General features: G+C 33.7%; 1 pseudogene; it reads left to right on the forward strand.

The window, feature by feature from the left end:
• Positions 1 to 2,196: 2,196 nt before the first annotated feature.
• LOC149561280 (uncharacterized) lies at positions 2,197 to 21,159 on the forward strand (annotated as a pseudogene).
• Positions 21,160 to 23,810: the final 2,651 nt, after the last annotated feature.

Below are 23,810 nucleotides of genomic sequence, written 5' to 3' on the forward strand. Positions count from 1 at the left end.
TATGTATAATTTCTTTTGTTCCTTGTAAAATTGAGCTTCAAATGAGGTTTAGGGGTGGACCCAATATCCATTTGCATTGGTTTTTTTGTAAGATTTACAATTTTGGTAGGTTTGAATTGCATTTTGAATGGGTGTCATGGGTGGTAGCAGCATTTCTCTATTCCAGCATTGCTTCAAAAATCCAGAGGTGAGTCATTTTATCCAATTAGATTGGATTTGCTGAAAGTTTTTAACATTCCAGTTGATTGGAAAATTATTTTATTCTTTTAGTTGTCATCTTTTCTTAGTTTTTAATCTTATCCTTATTAAACATGGTTTGTTACTCTTTTTAATTGAGACTTTCACTCCTTTATTAATATTGAATCTCTAGGTAATCGTTTTGTGTGTCATTAGATTTTGCAATACCCTTGTCCCCGAGATGTTTTGGATATCCAGGCATTATATCAATCCTGGCCATGCATCCACATGGAATTTCATTTTAAGCCACTAAAATATATATATTCAATGATATGCTCCTCTCTAATTAGTTTATGAGAAAATAGATACTAACAATATAATTATGCTGTGGGATTTATCCTTCTATGAAATACATAAATTCTGAAATCTTTGAACTTAGGAAAATTTGACATATCTATCTATGAAGTCTTCAAAGATAACTGAAAATATCATGACTTTATTTTTTATGCCTTCACAGATCACACAAAGTGAATTTTTTTTTGAAGCCCTTGAAGATTACTGAAAATATTGTAAATTAATCTATGAATCCTTCAAAGATCAGTAAAAAATAATTGTAAATTTTGATCTGTGAAGCCTCCAAACATGACTGGGATCTCAACGCCGAAGAACAATGTGGTTGCATCACAGATCATTTACTATAAAAAAAAAAACATGTTAACAAGGTTGTAGTAGTATATTAGTTCATGTTAAGGGTTCCAATATCTATCTTCATAAGTCACACAATATGATCATATCCCCCTTATTTCATTAGTTTTCTATATCCATTAGGAATGATTTTTGAATTTTTTTGTGCATTGACTCTTTTCTAACAAAATGAATATGTTGAGAAATCTTTTCTAATAGTACCTTATCAACCATGAACATGGTTGTGAGGTAATATGTTTGGTGTCCAACCTCAACAAAAATTGGTTTCATAGAATAAGAGCATAGCATAACTTCATAAGCTATGTCAGCTTCTTCCCCTGCATGCTCCAAGAGGCTTGAAAATTATATTTGGAATATAAATGTTGATGATAGTCCTCGTTAATTATAATCCACCTTTTCCTATTCTATTTAGAATAATATTTACTCTGTTAGATATAATCTATTAGTATATCAAATAAGATTTGGGGACATTACATTGTGATAGAGGAGTGAATTTAAGTAAGCAAAACACTAAAACTACACTAGCAACCAAAGTAGGTCATTGAGTTACAAGCTCAATCACAATCACAATCACAAGAAATAGCTCATGGATAGATGAATGAAAGGGGGTATATTTTTTGGATGATAATAGCTCACAGAGACTGCAAATCAAACTTCACAGTCCATCAAGCTTGAGTTCCCTTCTAACATCTCAATGTATCATACCTTGAATACATAGGATTAGCAACACATAGATCAGTAAAATGGAGTAATTCCAATTGATAGATGAATATGTTTAAGTTCATTTCCATCATCTTGGTGTATTAGACCCTTAATGTACAACAATATCAACTCATTGATCATGACATATGCTTGTAGTTTTGCAAATTGACTATTTATTATTTATTCAATATTTTTAGGCATTCGTTCCAATTGATTTTGTAGTTCCAATATCTCTATTCTTCTACATTATTATTTTCTATCTTATTTTTCATTATATGATTTGTTTCAATACATACATAGACTATTGTCTTAAGATTTCTTCCTTTTGTCTATTTCTTACAGGTAGCTTAGAGGTGCGTATTATAATGGGCTCAGATTCTAATTTTCCAATCATGACAGCTACTGCAAAAATTCTCAAATCATTTAGTGTCCAATATGAGGTTGGTTTGTGAAGCCTATTTGAATTGCACACATTTTCCTGAACAATAATTTTAAGAAATGCTTAAGTGAATGGAATGCAACAATATTTGGCACCACACATTTTGATAAGATATTTGAATTTTGGTTGTGTTGTAGATAACCACTAAATCTAATCATTGAACACCTGATGGAATGGCAGAATATGCTAAAGAGGCCCATGGAAAAGGAATCAAAGTCATAAAAGTAAGTGTAGGTGGAGCAGCACCCCTGCCTGGTGAGTGAACCTCTAATGAATGAAATAATAATGTATAAAGTCATTTGTGGTTCACATCTTAAAAAAGAAACAAAATTTTTGATAGGTTCTTGAATCTTTATTAATGAAACAATTAAGTTGTAACACAGGTATGATAGCTTCAGTGACTACACTTACTGTTCTTGGTGTCCCAGTTAAAGGTTCATCACTAGATGAAATGGACTCCCTACTATCAATACTTCAGGTGTTTGAAATGCTAATTCATCTTCCATGTTTGAAATGGACCAAAAAAATATATTTTCATGACAAGAGACAAGATCGTGAAAGACCATATCCATCCAAATAAAAGAAGGATAGACTAGAAAAAAAACTAGTCAAGTCCTACCATGAACAAAAAGACACTAAGAGCTACCATTCTTCTTTCCCATATATGAGATCGAATAGTCATATCAAAAGAGAAGAAAAATTTAGAGTTTTTTTTCCTTTTAACAATAATCCAATCCTCTTTCACCTTTGTAGCCTCAACTTTCTAGAAAATGGAATCTAGTAATGGAGTCCCCACAGAAATCAAAGAGCCAACAAAAACTAAGGAAACAAAAGCACCAATAGAAAAGGAACCAACATCCACTAAATAGATAACACTAGAAACACCTTCAAGAAGCATAGAAGAAGCACTAATTGAGGCCTTATCAAAAATATTAGCAAAACCATAAATTCGAAATGGAACACTATTACTTGTTGAGCCTACAGAAAGAAAAGAACTAGTAGGAAAAACTAAAGAAGCAACAACATAACCAATAGTGCCAACAAGGACAATAGTGTATTCTAAGCCAAAAAAATGAGAAGAACTAGAAAGAAAATTCTCATAAACATCTACAATAGCATCATCCCCCATTTGGGAAGAATCTATCCCAACTGCACCTACCAAAGGAGAAGAAATGGGATAATCATGAGCAACCATCTAGGACAAGCTCAGCATGGATCAATTCTTCTAAATAGTATAATGTTGGAAAGAGTAATCTTCCCACTAAGAAATAGATTATTTAGACTTCACAAGGTCATAATTAGCAACAACGTGACATATTTTAAAGAAATTTCTACATATGAAGGGGATCCCTTCATAATTGAAAGGTTGAATCCAACTACCTGGTGCCATGGCTAAGATTTAGCAAAAAATGGTAGAAAAATGTGATAAGCACCTTGATTCCTTGCCTCTTCCTTGATTTCAGCCTCTTCTCCTAAATTGCTTGTGCAGCTCCCCTGTGTGTGCTCTGTAGAATATTTCAAATCAATAGAGATGAGAAAGATGGTGTTCACATCCGTATCCCACGTGTATTCATATCCAAATCAAGATGCCCTATGAGCAATATACCTCCCACCGTTTGCGCTAATCTCCTATCAATTTAAAAAAATGCAATAAAATGGGCAGCCAAACCCTTATTTTAAAAAATAATGAAATGGGTGGGTGCAACAGTTTTTCATTTTGACATGTTCAACTAAGTGTTGGTCAAAATTTTGACCAACGCAGGCATGGATTTTTTAAAAAAGAGATTTTTCCTTCCATATTGGGACCAATCTTTAAAATTTTAATAAATGGTTGCAAATTTTGGTCACAAAATCACCTCAAATGTACAAGTGTGATGAACAGCAAGAAGAAGGAGAAAATAGAAGGAAAGGCAAGCAACTTCAGTCATTGCCGAGCTCCTCTAGGCATGATCGAGTGTTAATATCGAGTACCAGTGCAAGCCAAACTAGTCGACAAAGCAATAGCAGTAAAGTAACTAATCTCACACTCTCCTCCTTATTACCAAGAAAGACCAAGAGTCTTAGGGAGATATACCAAGATGAAAGGTATGAAGATTATGACGAGAGTGTTAATTTTGCATTATTTTCTCATTTTGATCCAATATATTTTGAAGAAGCTATTAAGGAGAAGAAATGGTGTGAGGCCATGGATGGGGAGATAGATGCTATAGAAAGAAATGAGACATGGGAGCTAACTAAATTTCCTTCCAAGAAGCAAGTGATTGGAGTGAAATGGGTCTACAAGACCAAATGCAATGCTGAAGGCAATATTGATAGGCATAAGGCAAGGCTGGTAGTCAAGGGCTACAAACAACAATATGGCAGAGATTATGATAAGACATATGCCCCAGTTGCATGAATGGAAACTGTGTGTGCTATCATAGCAATTGCAGCTCAGCACAAATGGAAGGTATACCAAATGGATGTGAAGTCCGCCTTCCTAAATGGTGTATTGAAGGAAGAAGTATATGTGGAGTAGCCACCTAGTTATGAAGTTGTAGGTGAAGAGAATAAAGTATATAGATTGAAGAGAGCTCTTTATGGGTTGAAGAAAGCTCCAAGGGCATGGTAGAATAGGATTGACTCATATTTGATGAGCAATTGCTTTAGAAAAAGCAATGGTGAGCCTACTCTCTACATCAGGACATCAAATGGAAATGTATTAATTGTTGTCTTGTATGTAGATGATTTAATTTTTACTGGTAATGATAAGACTCTAATTGGTGAGTTCAAAGAGGTCATGAAAATTGAATTTGAAATGACAGACCTAGGTCTCTTGAAGAACTTTCTAGGCATAGAAGTAAAAAAAATGCATGATGGCATTTTCATCTCTCAAGAAAAGTATGCAGGGTAAATCTTGGAGAGATTTGAAATGTAGAATAGTAAGTCAACCCCCACACCAACAGCAGTAGGTGTGAAGTTGAGCAAGGAAGACTCTGGCAAGAGAGTGGATCCAACACTATACAAGAGTATGGTTGGAATTTTAATGTATTTCACTACAACTCGGCTAGACCTAATGCATGCAATAAGTCTAATTTCTAGATTTATGAAAACACAAAAGGATTCCCATTGGAAATCAGAAAAGATGATCCTAAGGTATGTGAATGGTACCAAGGGATTTCAAATTTTGTATACTACATCAAATGAATTTAAGTTGATAGGTTATACTAATAGTGATTGGGTTGGAAGTATAGATTATAGGAAGAGCACTTCTAAATATTTATTTCATATGGGATTCGATGCAATTTCATGGGCATCCAAGAAGCAACCTATTGTTGCTCAATCTATAGCAGAGGCTAAATATATAGCAGCAAATACAGCAGCATGTCAAGCTATTTGGTTAAGGAGGATCTTGACAGATTTGAATGAAAGGCAAGAGGATGGAACCACAATTTATTGTGACAACATCCCATCAATTGCATTGCCAAAGAATCCAATCTTCCGTGGGAGAAGCAAACACATAGAAATTAGATATCACTTCATCAGAGAGTTGGTGGAGTATGGAGATATCAAGATGGAATTTTGCAGGTCTAAGTAGTAGCTAGCAAACATGTTTACCAAGCCATTAGGGATTGGAACTTTTGTACACCTAAGAGAGTGTCTTGGTGTAGTTGATTTGGATCAGTAGTGATCCTTGCTTGTTTGGCTTAGGATAAAGGGGGAGTGTTGGAATATTAATTGTAGTTGGTTGTTTCTCCCTGGAGCCAAACATCCACCTACCACCCCTAAAAAATTATAGAAAAATAATAAACATGAATGTGATAGGTTAAATTTTGAAATCTAAAAAGAGGGGGGAAAATATGACAAAAGGTATGTTTGATTCATTTGACCAGTTAGAGGAAGAAGCAGAAGAAGAGTAGATCAGAGAGTTGCAGAGAAGAAAGAGAAAAAGGTGATCAGCAGATCAGTCATTGCAAAGACAGAAGGAATAGTTGTCATGCCTATAGTTGCACATGTTTCTACCTATCATTCTGTAAGTTTAGAGTTTATTGTTTCATTCATCTAGTTGAAGTAGTGATTGGTCCAGGTGTTATTGTATGCAACCATTAGAGCTGCAAGTTTAAATTTTCTAAGTATTGAAGTTGCTTGAAGTTTTAGGGTTATTGTAATGTCCCTTTTCTAAATTTATATGATATTTCAACCCTCTAATCATATTTTTAAAATCAAACAACCAATATTACAAAGATCCACCAATTTCTTAATAAACCCCAAATTGGGTATGTCCGAAATAGTGCAAAACACTTCACAACTTCACATATTATTAATAAATCTGAAAGTGGAAATTTTTATATAAATTTCAACAGAATAACAGCCTACAAAATGAAATTTCCAGATTTGTATAACATTTACACAACAGCTCCCAAATGGAGGACAAAAACAATGCTTATTAGGTTCCCGAAAATAACACAAAATAGCCCGGAATCACCACAAAACACTAATAATCTATCACAGAAGTTTAACCATGACCCAATACATATATTCAAATCTATTTTAACATCTAAAACTCTGAAATATAGCAGCAACCCAAACTGATATGAAATACTCAACTGGAAAAACCAAACTCTTACAAAAAACACACCCGAAAACTCACAAATCTGCACTGTTCAGCACAAGGGCAAACTCTGCATGAGCTTGCACATAGAATGGCTTTAAACTCACATCCTTAGTCTTTTTGGAAACTTGAAAACTCCTATCCTTGGGTCTCCTCCTCCACAGGTTTGGCAGCCTCTGAAGAACAACAAAGCAATGAGCAAAAATCAAATTCTCGAATGAGCCCGAAATGTCTCCAAATCTCTTAAAAGAGGGCATAACCCTAACTCATGGCCAAGAGGGGTTAATAAAACATATTTTAATAATAATTTTTATTTACTAATCCATTGGTTTCCAAAGATTAGCCCCTTTTTTCTGAAACTTCACCTTTTTTGGGCCTACCTGCCTTAGCAAAGATTATTATTTTTAAATATTTGAAAATGGGACATGAAAAGTCCTCCCCTCCCAAATATTGCTTGTCCACAAGCAATGAAGATTGGAATGTTCAATAATATGTGCTCCTTCCCAAGTTGCATCCTCTAATGGTAATCCTTTCCATTTGACCAAATGCTCTATGATGCTCCTATTTCTCAATCTTTTCTCTCTTGTATCCAAAATCTCTTCTGGTATCAAAACTATTTTTTCTTCATTATCAAGAGGTGGTAATTCTGTAGATACTATGTTTTGCTAGCCTAGAACCTTCTTCAAGCAAGATACATGGAAAACATTATGTATTTTTCTGTTTGGTGGGGGCTCCAATTCATAAGCTACCTATCCTACCTTCTTGGTGATCTTATAAGGCCCATAGAACCTTGGTTTGAGTTTCTCTGCCCCACTCCTCTTCATGGTGCTTTGCTTATATGGTTACAACCTGACAAATACCAAATCTCCCACCTCAAAAGATCTTTCAGTCCTTTTCCTATCAGCATACAATTTTTCTTGGTTCTGTGCATGTTGTAGATTATCCTTGAGGGACCTTATTATGTCTTGGCTTTGCTTGATGAAATCACTTGCTGTAGGTACTCTTCTATCTGAAAGTACTAAACCAATAAAGGAAAGGGCATCATAACCATAAAGAGCACAAAAAGGAGGCATACCAATAGACATGTGATGAGATGTATTGTAACAATACTCCCCTAGGTGCAACCATTTCACCCAAGCATGTTGTTGATTTGAAACATAGTTACTCAAATATCCCTCTATCCATTTATTAACTATCTCTATTTGTCCATCTGTTTGAGGGTGATAGCTAGTACTAGGAGTGAGTTTTGTTCTTGCCAAATGAAAGAGCTCCTTCCAAAAAGAGCTGAGAAATCTATTGTCCCGGTCACTGACAATGTTTCTAGGCAAGCAATGTAATCTAAAAATCTCCTTGAAGAACAATTCAGCCACTTGTGATGCCTTGAAATCAGATGTGATAGGAAAGAAATGTGCATACTTAGTTAGTCTATCTACCACCACATATATGCAATCCTTACCTTGAACCTTGGGCAACCCGGTGATGAAGTCCATGGAAATACTTTCCCATTTTTGTTCAGGAATAGGAAGTGGCTGCAACAACCCTACAGGAAAATTTTGCTCACTTTTGCTTTGTTGGCATACCATACATTCCTTAATGTGTTTAAGTACATCCTCCTTCATACCCTTCCATGAAAACCACTCTCAAATTTTCCTGTATGTCATGAAGTATCCCTGGTGACTAGCCAAAGATGTGTCATGAAAGGCCCTCAATATCCTCTCCTTAGTTTTTGATCCTGGCACTAAGAAGATCTTGTTCTTGTAATAAATCAATTCATCAACAACCTTGTACCTATTATCATCCACTAACTTATCCAAAATCTTGGTGGCAAAGGAATCTTTAGCATACTCTAAAATTATGGAGACTTTCCAATCAACAAAGATAGATGTTAAGGAACACACAATGGGCTTTCTTGAGAGAGCATCAGCAACCACATTATTATTTCCTTTCATGTATTCAATATAAAAATCATAAGCTTGCAATTTACTTACCCATTTTTGTTGATGATCATTAAAATCCCTTTGGTTCAAGAAGAACCTGAGGCTATTATGGTCTGTCTTTACAATGAATCTCCCACATACCAAATATTGTCTAAACTTATGAAGTGCATGCATGATTGCAAACATTTCTTTATCATAGATGGAGTAACCTTTCTCTGATTGATTTTGTTTTCTACTCTCAAATGCTATTGGATTCCCCTATGAGTTAGGAAAGCCCCAATACCTTCTCCAAAAGCATCACATTCAACAACAAAAGGTAAAGAAAAATCTGGAATTGCTAGCATAGGGCATGAACTCATTACCTTCTTAAGCTTATCAAATGTTTTTTGTGCCTCTTCTATCCAAACAAAAGCTCCTTTCTTTGTCAAATCAGTCAAGGGGGAAGCAAGCTAAGAAAATCCCTTGGCAAATCTCCTATAGTAGCTACACAACCCAAAGAAACCTCTCAATTGTGTAAGATTAGTGGGTGGAGGCCAATCCAAAATTGCCTGAAGTTTTTGTTGATCAACCTGTACTCCTTTAGAACTTATAATATGTCCCAAATATAGGATCTCTGTCAAACCAAACTCACATTTAGATAGCTTATCTTAGAAATATTGCTGCTCCAAGATTCCCAAAATAGTGTCTATGTGATTTAGATGCTCTTCCCATGTTTTACTATAAATCAAGATATCATCAAAAAATACCAAAACAAATTTTCGAAGATGCTGGCTAAATACCTTATTCATACAAGATTGGAATGTTGCAAGTGCATTAGTGAGGCCAAATGGCATAACAAGAAATTCAAAATTCCCATAGTGACATCTAAAAGCAGTCTTTTCCACATCTTCACCCCTCATTCGGATTTGATGGTACCCTGATCTTAAGTCATTTTTTTAGAAGTATACAACACCATGTAACTCATCAATGAGACCATCTATGCATGTTATGGGATAACTATTTCTTATGGTCTTCTTATTTAGATCCCTGTAGTCTATACACATTCTCATTGTACCATCCTTTTTCTTGACAAGTACCATAGATGATGCAAATGGACTAGAGCTAGGCCTTATGAATCCCATGTCCAGTAGTTCCTTAATAGTTTTTTCAATTTCTTCCTTATAACCTCTTGGATGGTGGTATGGGGTTGTTATAACTGGTTTGGCACCCTGTTCTAACTCTATAACATGCTCAAAACCTCTATCTGGTGGTAATCCTGGAGGCAAGTCATTGAAAACTATACTATGCTTATCAAGAATATTTTGAATTTCAAAATGAAAATTACCTTGATTCTTTGGAGAGCTTGTTGGATGGATTATGACTCCTACTGCCCATGCTACTTGTCCTCTTCAAAAAGTCCTCTCCATCCTCTTTGTAGAGACTGCCTTAGGTGCTCCATTTGATAAGCCTCTCAATAAGACTTCTTTCCCATTGGAATGAAATTTAAACTCCATAGTTTGATGGTTCATGTAATAGCCTCCAATAGAGTACAACCATTGAACACCCAATACAAGATTTGTCTCCCCAATGCCAACAACATAGAAGTCATCACATAACTCATAATCTCCTAAGGTCATCTTGAGTTGTTTCACCACCCCTGTGCAAGGCATAGTGAATCCATCAGCTACAGTAACATTGAATCCTTCAAAATCTTCTGCTTTAAGCCCTCTTCTCATGACAAATCCCTCATCAATAAAATTGTGAGTTGCACCACTATCAAGAAGAACTGTCAACCTTTGCCCTGCTAGTACCCCTCAAATTTGGAAGGGATGGTATCTTGGGACTCCTGATAATGCTGCTAAAGTGCCATCCTTTCTGATTTCTTTTCTTTTCTCTTCTTCTTCCTCCTCCTTAGTGTCATGAAATTCCTCATGCTCATCTAAATTAGATTCTGAAGCAACTTCAATATAGTGCACTTGACCTTTCCCCAAACATCTATGTCCCGGAACCCATGGTTCTCTACAAGTGAAACAAAGCTTTCTCCTTCTTAATTCACTCCTAGTCTCTTCATCTACCTTCTTTTTTGCTACATTTATCACATCTTTTGGTGGTAGTGTTGGAAAAGTCTTTTTCTAAAAATTCCCCTTATGTTTCCCAAGATTTGGGGGATTTTGAGTAGTGATTGATTTCATAGGCACTCAAGTTTCAAATTGCAAGCTTTTTTTGATAGCTTCCTGTAATGTTGAGGGTGAGAAATCCTTAACCAAACCCTTAATAGAATCTTCCAAACCATCAAGAAAAAGATAAAAAATCCTCTTTTCACTCATATCAGGTACCATAATAGCCACTTTTTGAAATTCTTCTATATACTCATTAACTGATTTGGTTTGCTTCAACTTTGACAATGCTTTAAAGTAATCTTCATCATCCTTGAGGTCAAATCTATCTATCACTCTTTGACTGAAATCATCAAATGTAGTTACCTGATCATGACCTTGAGTAGTCATTCCATGATACCACCAATCATAGGCTACATCTTCCAAGTGTAGGCTTGCAAATTGAACCGCATCACTCTCCTTCATGGGGTTAAGTGTGAAGAAGGTCTATAATTTTTGTAGCCATGCTCTAGCTGAAATTTTATTTGTTTTATCAAAAGTAGGTGCTATAAACTTTCTTATTTTATTTTTGAGCTCTCTTCCACTTATGTCATGCTCCCTCCTGTACTCTTTCTTGGGCATCAAAGTGTTCATCATATCCACATATTCTCTAAAAGGTACCGAACTATGAAAGTCATCATCTAAGCCATTGTAAGTAGCTCTTAATGCAATCAAGTTACCTATAAATTTTTCCATGGGATTAAGGACTAGATTTGGTACTGGTGGCTCATTTGTAGGCAGAAAAATAGTTTTTGTTGATTTAGAGGGTGTGGGTTTCAGATTTCTTGGCTCCTCTGAAGTGCTCCCTCTCTCATTAATAGATGCAACTCCTTGCAATTTTTCAGTCAATATTCGCAAAGCCTCTCTAGTTTTTGCCAAACTATCCATTGTTTGCTTCTGAGTATCTTGGATGTCTTGGAAAAATTTCTTTATCATCTCATCTTGATCAGCCATACTTTTTCCTTCCTTGGATTTTGTACTTTTACTTTTAGCTAGAGGTTTGATCAAAATTTCTTTATCCTTTTCTCGCTGCAAATATCTCTTTTCTCTTTCACTTGGTTCCATGCAAACTTCTACAAACCCTCAAGTTGGCAAGATCATAGCTTTGATACCACTATAATGTCCCTTTTCTGAATTTATATGATATTTCAACCCTCTAATCATATATTCAAAATCAAACAACCAATATTACAAAGATCCACCAATTTCTTAATAAACCCCAAATTGGGTTTGTCTGAAATAGTGCAAAAAACTTCACAACTTCACATATTATTAATAAATATGAAAGTGGAAATTTTTATAGAAATTTCAGCAGCATAACAGCCTACAAAATGAAATTTCCAGATCTATATAACATTTACACACAGCTCCCAAACGGAGGACAAAAACAATGCTTATCGGGCTCCCGAAAATAACACAAAATAGCCTGAAATCACCACAAAACACTAATAATCTATCACAGAAGTTTAACCATGACCCAATACATATATTCAGCTCTATTTTAATATCTAAAACTCTGAAATATAGCAGCAGTCCAAACTGATATGAAATACTCAACTGGAAACACCAAACTCTTACAAAAAACACACTCGAAAACTCACAAATCTACACTGTTCAGCACAAGCGCAAACTTTGCATGAGTTTGCACATGGAATGGCTTTAAAATACCATCCTTAGCCTTCCTGGAAACTTGCAAAATCCCATCCTTGGGTCTGCTTCTCCATAGGTTTGGCAGCCTTTGAAGAACAACAAAGCAATGAGCAAAAATCAAATTCTCGAATGAGCCCGAAATTCCTCCAAATCCCTTAAAAGAGGGCATAACCCTAACTCATGTCCAAGAGGGGTTAATAAAACATATTTTAATAATAATTTTTATTTATTAGTCCATTGGTTTCCAAAGATTAGCCCCTTTTTGCTGAAACTTCACCTTTTTTGGGCCTGCCTGCCTTAGCAAAGATTATTATTTTTTAACTATTTGAAAAGGGGACATGACAGTTATTTTAGGGTTTTCTAGTTGAAGCTGAATGCTCCCAAATTTTGTAATGGTTTAATCAAAGTTGAATAGAAAAACAAGTAGGCATACTAGAATACATTGTTCTTCTTCTATTCATTGCATTTGAAAAGTTTATTTAGAAGCCTCATACTTTGGCTCTCTAGTTTTAATGGTGAAAAAGAGTTCACATTATAGTTCTATCACTCGGTATTGTCTTTGGTAGAATTCATCTACAATTCAAGCCGAGTTCACTTGATAATGTCTTTTATCAAGCTCCACCCTACAGTGGCTACTAAGCTCACTCTGTGCTTTCTTCTACCAAGCACCACACTACTATGGTTACCGAGTTCACTTGGCATTCACACTACTGAGCTCACTCAGCATCCTTTGGCTATCAAATTATTTTTTCTTCATTTATCGAGCTCACTCAGTAAACTCTCCTACCACTCAATTTCTTAGGGTTTACCAAGTAAAACTATCACTCGGCAATTGTGAGTGCCGAGGAAATTTTTAAGTTTAGGGTTGTGAATGATTTTGATTAATATTTCTCACAAATCTGAACATATCATCTCTCTCGGTATGCTCATGTACTCTATTTCATTTTCTTTATGTTTTTGGGGATGGAGTTTTTGTTTCCTTGAATAATATATGTGTTTATTCGCTTATGGGTGGATGCAGTGAGTTGAACATCTTATCTCATTATAGTAGACAAGACCATTTTGGCCTTGGCATTGAAGAACTCATTAGAAAACCTTGCAAATCATGTCAAATTTCTCCTTAAAATAGTAGGCTAAATCTGGGATATATCTATGTAGAAATTGATAAGTGGGCCTGCAAAAATGGTTAGATGTAGTTATAAGTATTGTAGTCTTAAAGATGAACATAAATTAAATATTACCAAGGTCTTACATTTTGTGAAATGAAATTTTATGGTTTCTAAAGATTCTCGTCAAAGAAGTCTATTGGTAGAACTAGATCTGTTTTGCACAAATAATCATTCACGTCATAAAAGTTGATAACAGGAAAACTTGTATCCTAATTAATGGTATTTGTCTCCCACCAGAAGCATTTATTAAGAATCATGAATATAAAAAAAAATTGAGATTTTTAAAAATGAACTCAATCCCTCTAGAATATAATTCAAGCCAAGGAATAAATAGAAGGCACTCCTAGACATAACAAAACTATTTGTGTTTTACCAAATTCTTAATATTCTTCCTAGGATATGTATTCCTGACTATTTCACTTTTAATTTACCTATTGTGATTAAAATGAACCCTTGATGATCATGGTGTGCTTATATAATTGGAATCTTTTTGTGGTTTCAGTTTCTATTTCTTTTGTCATTGTTCAACAAATCACAAAAGGAAGGATCCAAAAAAAACCTTGTGCAATTGCCCTCATTAAAATAAATAGTAGAAAAAATAAAAAACAAACCCCAGCTTCAGCTATGTGCTTGTCTTGTAGATAGGTCTATGCCATGGTTGTGTTCTTGAAGAACTGGTCTTTGTGTCTTTCTAACCATTTTCTTTAAGTTTTTTTCTAACTTATAGTCATTGTCTATGTCATCTTTTCTACCTTTCCCACCATGGAAGGTGGATGGAACTATCTGTATTTTGTGAGCTAAGGCTCACAGAGATTTGATGTGTACTAGAGCTTTGAGGAGAGTTCTGGAAAATAGTACAATTATCATTTCTCTAATTTTTTTCTTTTTAACTTCATTATTAAATTTCCAAACCCCTAGGAAAATAGTTAATATAAATCATAAAATTTAAATTTTTGAAAACAAATTATCTTGTAAATAAATAGACCTTAGACATTAATGTCCTTGAATTTTTTTATTCCCAAAAATTAATTGCTATTGGAATCTAGAAATATAAGTTCCCTGCCTTATAGATAAGGTAGGGACTAATAACCACTTAGCAAGTTAATGGCCAAGTTTCTTTTGAAACAAGTCAATTTCTCACCAAGAACCTATCAAACAAACTCTAAAAACAAGTATTAGCAATCACACTAGAACATTACATTCTTATTTCTTGTTTGTTAAATCAAACAAATAAAAACATAAAGATACAAATTTTAATGAAAAACATATAGATTTATAGATATCTGTATATCCTATACAATATATGTGTTAATCTAGAAACCTGAAATCAACAGTAGGAAAAGTTTGAAAATGATATTTTAATAAGATGCACCAAATCATTACTATTATACCATTTACCAACCAAGTCCAACTTTAAAAATATGGAATCAATACAAATGATAAAATCAGCATCATCATTTTTTGTACTTGCACTTCAAAAAAGAAGCAATCAGCGTCATGAAAAAACACTAGTAAATAGGCAAAAGGCAAGAGTTCATATTTTGAAAAATGAAATTGCTCAATCTTTAACCTTTGAAACTAGATTGACATAAATGACATGAGAACTTGGATAAAAATATATATCCAGCCTATGTGTAAGGAAACAATATCGACATTAAATGGAAAATTTGTAGGTAGAATTTCATGTTGTTGAACCTGTAGGTAGAATATAGTAGTCATCATAAACTCATTTGGGAGCTAAACCAAATGATCTATAATATAAATAAAAATATGTTAAAGAAAAATTAAATTTTTAGAAATATTTTCAACTTACCTCCTATACTAGAAATGACAACTAGTATCCAACACCACAAAATAAGCCAAAAAAATATTAGAAATGAATAACAATATTACCTAGATCTATTGTAATATGTGGTAACCTTGACCATGTATAAATGGAGATAAAAAAACACACAAAGGAAGAGGATTGTGGAGAGAAGAAAAGAGGCATCTTAGCACAAACATTATAGGATAAAACAGCCAGTGAAAAGGATCATGGTCAAAGCCATTTTTCTGTCTATAGTTGGAAAAGAAGATTTGAGAATATTGAGCATGTGATTTCATCATACTTGTCCAATCTATAAACCTCAAGAAATAACTATAGATGGAAAGTGATAGATAGTGTAGAAATACATGTCCAATCTATAAACCTTAAGAAATAATCATAGATGGAAAGTGATAGCTAGTGTAGAAATAATGTTTAGAATAGTAATAGCCATGGGTGGGCAATTAAGAATGACAATCAAATAATTGTTCAAGAAATATGAAAACACAATATCAATAGATTTCATAACTATAGTCCAAAATAATCAAAAAATTTCCAATATATATAGAAGAATCCATGATTCCCATGGGGAGCACATGACTTTGATAAGAAGGGAGAGACGTATATGAAGACTAAGTTGATATCAAAGCTCATAGGATAAGGAGTCAACAAAGAAGGCTCAATGGGACAAACCTTGACCATTGAACAAAAAGAACATAGAATTGAGGAAGTAGACAATTAAACCAGAATATGGAGTCTACAACAAGGACACAAATATATATCTACATAGTTAGAGAACATATGGATGAAGAGGTATATATATATATATAATTTAAACAAATATTCATCAATAATATCTCACCTAGCCACATTAGGAATAGAACATCAACCATAGTTGTAGTAATAGATTCATAAAGTGATTATGTTAGATATGATCAGTAAGAATCTATAACTCAGAACACTATAACTGACTCAACATTTCTTCACCCAATCATGGAAGGAGAAGAGAAAACCTCCATCATGTGGCAAGATATAGGAATGGTGGAAAGTAGAAAGTAGAATTAGTCCAATAATCACAATCAATGACACATAGTTTTTAGTGTGTATGAATATCTTGAAATGTGTTTATTTAAATCAAAAGGTTACAGTGGATTAAGAGTTCCTCGAGCTCAAGAGATGAAGGCACACTCTTCAGGCTGGCCCTTGTCATCTCTTACCTTGTCTTTTCTAGTTGAGATTCTCAATAGTTGCTATGTAGATTAGGTCTGCAAGATCATGTCCAAATCCAAAATGGCCACTGTTGATGTCGATTTCCCCTACTCTGTTTGTTGCCTTTCCTAGCCCACCCATGACATGAGCTTCAAAGAAACCTTCAAGACATTCAGCTAACTCTTGGATTCTAAGGTGGCTTAAATTCATGGTTTACCTTTCTTCTTGTGGATTTGGTGCTTCAAACAATGGCATAGGTCTATATTTTTTTGGTACAGTTGTGATAATTTGATCATAGGTACAACATACTATTTTACTTTTTTGTATTGTTATGAAAGAGTTGTCTTAATAAACCATGTTATAAAAGATATACATGTCACTCACCATGAATTTAATATTATAAATCACATTGAAATTGATTTTAACATGAGCTTCTATGAAGATTTCCTAACTATCAATCATTCGGTGGATATTTATTTACCTTCATTGTATGTTAATTTATGGAAAAAAGTGTCCCTTTCAAATATAAAAACAACACAATTGTTTTTGACATAACTATTAGAAGAACATGATTAACACCTCCACACTTGCATCATATATAGTATCAAATAAGTATTGCATCTTATTAAAGAGCACATTTGTGGTGGTTGCATAAGTTTGGTAGAAGCACTGTGATTGCTCTAGAAAAGATTTTGGTTTCAGGTAGAAAGAAAATTGTTCTTGTTGGGGTTAAAATAGGATAGAGAAGTTGTGACAATTTCCGGTTGAAGTGGTAATTTTTTTTGTGTTTGAGAAACACAAAGGATGACACCATGGGGGAAGAAATATGGAAGACATGGATATGCTATAGATATACCTTGAGAAGACAAAGGGAAGATGAAAATAGAAAGAGAAGACAGAGAGAAGAGGAGGGGCCAATGTATTTGAGACTAAGATGCCACCAACCATTACCATATTTTTACAAATTGATGAACCAACTATTGTAGTAGATGTAAAATGGACTTCAGTTCAGCCTCCAATTAAAATCACAGAAAGTAGAGTCAATTGGAACAATGTAAAGATGAATAAGATTAAGGGAAAGGGTTGTAAAAAGTAATCTTGTGTAGAAGGATAGGGGAAGATATGTGGAGAAGAAAGATGAAAAAACATGTGTGTAATTATGTATAATAAATTAGTATTTTTTGAAATTTTGTTAGTGAACTCGTCTTGACTACAACTTTAATTCTTTCTTGCTTATTCCTTGGTTGTGGTGATCCTTAAGATTCTCGTATATATGGTAATGAAGTATGGTATTGTTATTGATTTTTAATTTTGTCTTGAATCATTGGATTATTGTCAAAAAACTTACTGCTCGTTGTTAGATAGTAAATTTTGCATATTTTATTAGAAAGGTACCATAGTAATTGCATATTCTTATTTTGGGGAGAGAGGGAAGATTGTTAAAGGTTTTGTGTTGTTGAAATTTTCATATCATGAACCTACAACATAACGTTCTTCCCCATAAAGGTATGGACCAAGAATCAACAAGTAACTATTTTTGCAAGTAATTACATTGAATCAACATTCTTAAAAAAATGTGATAGAAGCTTGGTTCAGGTTGGCAAGTCTATTTAAGGGATTTTATATAGTAATGAGATGTTGAAGATTCCCTTGGAAGAGTGGAGTACGTGAACTATTGAAGTTTGGAAGCCAGTTTCTATATTTTGCATTAAAACCCTCATTGTGGTAAGGGTTTGAAGGATCTGCCATCTGCTCAATGACTAAGAGCCTGAAAGTCAAAATTTTGAGAGCTCTTACTAAGGTAATAATGAATTCAAGTTCATTTGGTAGGGTTATTTGAGAGTTCTGAGAGTTTATAGCTGAGTGTGTTCTTTAAGCCTATTGGCCTAGATTAGGGCCTGTGAAATGTATGCCTTAATAAATAGTCTACCAAATCAAGGCTCCTCTATCACCTCATCTTGGAAACTTGTCCTCCCATCCCGTCATCCCCCCATCTCCTATGTTGGTGTAACTATGGAACCATGTGATTACTCCCAACCTATCCATAGCTACTATTGTGAGACCATATGCTTGTAATTAATTGTCTTACACTATCAAAGAAGGCTCTCAGCATGGCCACTACATAAAACGGGTTGTGAAATTCTCTATGCTACTCTAATAAAGCCTTCAAGAAATTGACCAATACTACTCTTTTGTAGCCTTTGACAACATTCCTTCCTGCACTCTCAAGTCCTTTGATGGAGACCCATGCACTAATCAATGAATTTTTCTCTATTGGGAGATGCAGATATGTTTATACATTAATAATTTCCTATGCTTAAAATGCACTTCGAAAATAAGAAGCACTTACATTTTTTCTACATGAACATGCTAAGATGTCCTTATACTCAAATCCCAAGTTAGTAAAGCCTTTGTTATATTTATTACAACATTGAAGCCAATATGAAACCATATACCACTGCTCTCAATCAGTTCTTATTAGGTTTGAGAAAGGTGCATGTATGATGATGGACTTCGAGAACGTATTCTATGATACACAAAATAATGGTTGTATTTTTTATAAATGGACTATAGTATATGCATTAATGCTTTTGGAGTAGTTTGGAAAGTGGGTTTTGTAGGGCCCATTTACCATTGCACCAAAAGCCATGACTATTATGAACATGGAACACCACATAATTAACCACCTGTGGGTAGGGGAGTGCATCGCATCACCCAACAATCTCCCCCTCGACAGGCATACCGAGTGCTTATGTAGGTTTGGAAGGCACCGAAGAGATTTGAACCCATGACCAGGCCAAAACTAGGCTCTGATACCAATTGTAGGGTCCATTTACTATTGCACCAAAAGCCATGACTGTTAGTGAACATGGAACACCACATAATTAACCACCTGTGGGTAGGGGAGTGCATCACATCACCCAACAGATTTGGCTAAAGAAGTGTTTGAAGAAATTAAAAATAGAGGATGTGCTCTGGATGTATGCATATACAATTTCATGATTGTTGTTTGATGTCAAGCAAGAAAATTGAAAAAAAGCTATGGACATGATTATAGAGATGAAGGACCAAGGGCATGACCCTAATGCCATTGGTTATGGAATTCTGATATGTGGACTCTCAAAAGTGAATAATATCAATGATGCATTTAAAAAATTTAGTGAAATGGTTCATGATACTTATAATCCTATTCTGATAATGCTCTTCTCGATGGTCTAATGAAGGATAGAATTATAGACAATGCATGCAAAATCCTTGAGATGATGGTGCAGCAGGGCATGGTGCCAAATTGCTTCTCTTACAATATCTTGATTAATATATTATTCAAGAAAGGTAGGGTAGAAGTTTTCTATCTAATTTTTTATTATTTGAATATGAAAAGAAAATGTGTATATAGAATCATATATAGCATAGTTAGTTTTTATTTCTATAAGGTAGGGAGAATTGAGGAATCGCTTAACTTATTGGAAGAAATGGAATCCAAAGGGATGTCATCTAACATGGTAATAGTAACATCAATATTGATTGCACTTAATTGTTATGGTAAATAGGACCAGGCACATTAGTTTATCAAGGAAATTGGAGATGGCAATGTTGTCCCTAATATCATAAGGTGGAGTACTGATATGGGGGTAGTAACTAATTAGTATTGATTAAAGATTTATGTTTGTAAAAAATGACAATGCTTCTAGTGGTATTCTAGGAAAGAAAATGGAAGTGACTAACATTTGGCCTCTCATTGGTCATGTATCATATTTGAAAACAAACATGTGACATAGTATTAGTGAGAACCATTCCTTGAAGCTCATACGAGATCCAACAAATATAGGCAAGGTCTCTCAAGGGATATTAGGCACAAATAACTTTACTATTAGTCTATCATCTTTAGAAATGTTTGATAATGACACAAAGATAGAAGAAAATCTACAGAAGAGGAACGGATGTTCTCTTACTTCTAAAGTCTCAATGGATCATACAAATGGTGCTGGTGAGCAAGATACTTCAAAATGAGATTTTAATTTTGAAGCTTATCCAAGATTTTTGGAAGTTAAAGGAAGAAGGATGCAAGGTAGAGGGATGGATTTTTTTAATATTTATATGTTCAACACTTTCATGTTGGTTTGTTAGAACAAGGGAAGGTAAAGACAACTTTTAGGTTATTTAGAAATATGTTTGACAATGCAAGTGAGCCTAAAACTAGGATTTTTCCTTGAAATGGGTAGGAAACCTTTTTTTTTAATGTAGTTACATACTACATAATCATTATAGCTTTGAAAAGTAGGGTGAAAAATATATGTCACGTGCAATTCTCTAGGCAATGTTGAGGAAGGGAGGATGCTTGGACATTGTTATGTACAATATGTTAATAAATATAGTTGGAAAGGTAAGTGACTTGGATGAGGTAGAAATTGTTTTAGAGGTATGAATGCTAATGGGCTCACTCCACATGTTTTCACTTATAACACTCTAATAGAAGCTTATAGAAAACTAGGTAAGGTAGAGAAGGCTTATAAAATATTGAGAATGATGATAGATGCAGGTTGTTCTCCATATCACATCACAGATTATTTCAATGAATTTCTACAAGGATTAGGTAAAGAAACAGAAAAGAGAGAAAATGTTAATACGTCATCACATTAAATCTCATTCTTTGTATCATTATCTAAACCAAGTATTCATTTTCCAAGCAAATTGCGACTCTATTTTTCTAAAAGATACAAAAATAGGATTTTCTCTTCACCATCTTAGCATAGTAAATTGAGAGAGAACACGTTGTAGAAAAAAAATTGTACTATTTAGAACAACAAGTTGGAAAGAGAAACTTGATGGAAGGTCCTTTGCGCCTGAATCATTGAGTGTAGAGGACTTTAACAAGTAAAAATCATGTGAAATTAATACACTAAAAAGTCTTTTTTTTATAGGGTTTCTTGAGTAACATAAGCCTTGTTTCTAAAACAAAAATTTCATTTTTTTTGAAGTCACAAAAATTTTTAAGCTAAGATATTAAAAAAATAGGAGTGTGAGCTCTGCAAGAAAATATCAAAGTTATTCAATTTTTTTACAAAATATGATTGCTTTCAAAGAAACAGGAGGACTCTAGATAGGCGATGCCCTACCATGATCACTACTAAATATTATTACAAAAGAATCAAATTATAGTACTATCTACATCCATAGAAATTATTAAAACCCTAACCTTATAGAGGAATTTCAATATGCATATGCTCCTTGCTTATCTATCCTTAGTAACTACTCTCTAGAAGCTACATTGTAAACAAGAGAAGTAGAGAATTAGTGGCTATCACATGATAATAAAATAGTGTTGTATCTAAATAGTGTTGGAAATATTCAAGACTAAGCTAGGTTACTAAGAGGGGAGGGGTGAATTAGCAACCTCTAAAACTTTATCAAATTTAGTACTTTATAGCAATATACCAATTATCATTTATTGATCTAACTACATGCATGAGAAATTGAAAACATAAAAAATTCATAACACTTGAACACAATAATTTGGTGACCATGAAACCTTCCAAATAGAAAGTAAAACTGGGGTGGGGATGAAACCAACAAAACTTCAACATAAAGTTGGCCTATAAAGGTTTACATTGATCACTTCTAATGATCTGCCATATTAGGAGAAATTAGGACTACTAGGTCCACCTTATTAGAGGTTTTTACAAATGAACACATTTTGACTAGTTCACCTCTTAGAATGAAATAATAGATCTCTAATTTGCAACTAAATTGCTAATAGACATTCCTTGATTATACTAGTCACCTTTTGTTATGGATGTGTCTCTATTGCTCCTTTTCTAATAAGGCTTTCAATGTATAATTTATCTATTACTTGATTACATTCTCATTCTTACACATTTAATATTCATGAATTACACACTCACACATGTTAGATATGATACAATACATTACATATATACCAATCCAATTTACATAATAACAAAGTCAGACATTATACAAGTTAATACCAATATTACAAAGTCATCCCAAATAAAGACATTCATGTTCTAAATACTAACTTGGTGAACTTATGATACACAACATCCATTGTCATTACTCGGCATCATCATGTACTCAGTAGAAGTATAAGGGTATGTGTAGGATCATGGTATGCCAAAAAGTGGCGATCTGAAAAATCTATAGTTCTAAAATATCTCAAACAATTTAAAAACCTATTCCATCTTTTTTCCCACCCACCCTAATATTAAATAAAAAAAATTAATATTTTTATAAGGTTTACTATATTTTTTTATACCAAACCTATATGGCCAACTTTAAAAACATCCTAAAAATGTGCTTTTGGCCTATTTTTATGTGATTTTTACTTCAAACATGTAGCTAGCGACTATTTTTCACCAAAATTTGATGAAATGAAAAGAGTTTCTTAATAATGCTCTTATCTTTCCATAAATGTAAGGTTTGTCAAATTATTAGGTTAGTAAGTAATTATTACTTATTTTCTAATGGAGTTGCATATAAAGTGCTCACTAACACACTACTTGAAAAATAACTATAACTTTCAACTAGTACAACATATTTTAAATCTAAAATATGCATCACATTCTATGTTTCTTCTACTATAAGGAAAAAAATGAAAATTTGAATTTTGCAGAGTTTTGACTTAGTTAAGGTGGTCAGACACGAGATTTTTTTAATTTCAAAAATACTAAAGTCAAAAATTAATTATTTATTATTTGTTTAGAATAAAAATACCCAAAAATATGTGTCACATCTAGGCATGAGTCTACTACTTATATCTAGAATATTATTAAAAAATATTATCATTTGATTTTGATTAAGGTGTTCAAACATATGTCTACTTCTTATTTTCTTTCTAAAATTTTTGTAATATTGCATTAAAATTCAAAATTTTGACCAATCAATTTTTATTTTTTTTTGAGATAAGTCCTAGTAGTTTAGAAACTAGATTCAATTTTCTAGCGATTCTTTTTCTCAACTTTTTAATATAAAGTTAATAACAAGTAGAAAATTGCATGTCAAGTTGACATAACCCTGATTTTCTGATTTTTTATTGCTACTTAAGGGCATAGTTTGGTTGACCATGATCTTGCACATACCTAGAAGCTCAATCCATACTAATCACCTCAAAGCAGTCTCGAACTTGGTCTACACTAGTGATTCGGTAGATACTGTGTCACTTGTCATAAACTGAATTACTAATTTACCATAACTTCACTCAATAAACACTATCTTCGCATATGGTTTAGTTAATACTAGCTTCACATCATATGAACTGCTAGTTCAGTAGAAAC

This window comes from Cupressus sempervirens, chromosome 4 (genome assembly GCF_028749045.1).
Source record: "Cupressus sempervirens isolate cs-2001-9-10 chromosome 4, ASM2874904v1, whole genome shotgun sequence".
Taxonomy (NCBI): domain Eukaryota; kingdom Viridiplantae; phylum Streptophyta; class Pinopsida; order Cupressales; family Cupressaceae; genus Cupressus; species Cupressus sempervirens.